Here is a 2,114-nt window from a genome sequence, read left to right as displayed (position 1 = left end):
ATTTTGACCTTCAAATGGCCTTGAAAATAGTTTCAAGACCAATTCAAGACCAGAATGTGTTGATAATGATAAATAAGCGAGCATATTTTGTGTTTTATGAACCATATATTAAATCGAGTATCTTTAAATCAAAATTTAAAGAATTTTAAAATCTTATTATATTTATACACAGTTTTCACTAAACTTGGAAGAGAGGTGTATGCTAAATTTATCATCCAATGAAAATTGTTATCATCTGAGTAGAATATTTTACAGGTTATTTAGTACATTTTACATTTTTTTTACGCATTAATATTTAAATTATTTTTTTCTACAAAATGCATAATTAAAAATATTGGTAGATCTATGGTTTTCACTATTGAAAACGCCGGAAAAATGGATAATTTAATTTTCAGTAATGCATTCTTTTTCACCTGATATGAAGAAAAGTTTTTAGACTTTTACTCGATTTTAATCTGGTAGAATTTTCTTTTAATATTTTCTAGTTATGCTCAATAATTAACGTTTTTGGTATTATAAAGCACCGTACATATACCATGTATACATGTAAGCATACATTGTATGCAGACAAACTTTAAAAAAAAAATAAATTGCAAAATGTCAAACTATTTTAGAAAATATTAATTAAGATTTCATTTTTTCCACAAATAATAAGAAAGGATGTATGAGTTTAAAAAAACACCATCAAACATATTATTTGATCATGCATATTTTGATAGCTAGTCGATCTAGTCAATTCAGTCGATCTATTAACCATGCATATATTATTCCAATATTGGCGATGTAAATTTTTGCAAGCAAATCTTGGTAAAATTTAATAATTGGTGAATGTATGAATAAAGCAATCTAAATCTTTCGATCAAGAAGCGTGAAATAGAACTGAATATAAAACGTTTTGAAAATATGGGACCTAACATGTAGTATGCGAAATACTGGATATTTGCACCAATGTAAATTTATAACGTTCTCTCTCTTTCTCTCTCTCTCTCTTGCCTTCTTGTCGGTAGACTAGTATGTATAATTAATGTCAGAAACGTTGATATATACATGTACTTATTTTAAATTCATTAGCCAAAATTAACAACAAGAAGCTTCGAGTCGTCATGGAAAATAATGTTATTACATTTACCATTTCGTTGTTGTTTTTTGTTGTTGTTTTTTGTTGTTGTTTTGGGTTTTTTTTATTGCCGCTTTGTTTCAATCTAATTAAAATTTTATGTTCTGAATCCGCTATATATCTCCTGTGAATTGGGAGAGGACAGCCTTTTGTTTTGATAAACAATGTAATAGGTATTTCTAATCGAAACTTAGTGTTTCTATCGTCCTATAATTATCGGCGAAAATGCCACAGAAATTTTGGAATTTTTTTCTGCATTTAGATATGCTTTCTTAAATAGCCGTTACTGGAGGAGAATAATCCATTTCAATAACATTAACAATTACAAAATGAAATTGCGTGAGTGCTCGAACGTTGTCTAGTATAACTCAACATATTCTTTGGAATTTTACAAAATTACAAAAGAATCATCTGTCTCCAGGTATTTTCTCTCAGATGCTAAAGTATACAAGCAAAACGGTTCCAGAACGGATGTAAAAATCTTCCTTTTTCATAATTCATGAAGCCTAATTGCAAAAGCCGAATATGGAGACCAACTTTCAAAAATATTTTAATGTGGAATTAATGCAGTTATACCAAAACAATATTTTTCTGTTGGTGGTTGTGGAGGGTGGGGTGATGATGCGCTCTATGCATTTACCTAGCTGTAGGTCTGGACGACCTGGTCGTCATCCGAATTTTTTCAGACCGAGAGCTACAGACCTGCAGCTACATTGTACCTCGTTGTCATATCTTTTCATGTATCAACCGCTCTACAGTCAAAATATAACGAGGGCATGAGTATCTTTCATGTTGATGAAAACTCGAGCAGTTTTGTGATTATAATTATATACAATAGAGGAACTCTTTAATAAAAAAAAATGTTCAATGTAGCTTTATTGTCACCCCACTCCGAAGCACGCATATTTCCAATAAATGCTTGGATTGATATTTTCTGCCATTGAACACATTTTCATCCCTTCTAAGCGCGGATCTGTAATGGGGGGGGGGGGGGAGG

Source organism: Crassostrea angulata, chromosome 7 (assembly GCF_025612915.1).
Source record: "Crassostrea angulata isolate pt1a10 chromosome 7, ASM2561291v2, whole genome shotgun sequence".
Lineage (NCBI taxonomy): Eukaryota > Metazoa > Mollusca > Bivalvia > Ostreida > Ostreidae > Magallana > Magallana angulata.
Note: the sequence above shows the minus strand (reverse complement) of the source record.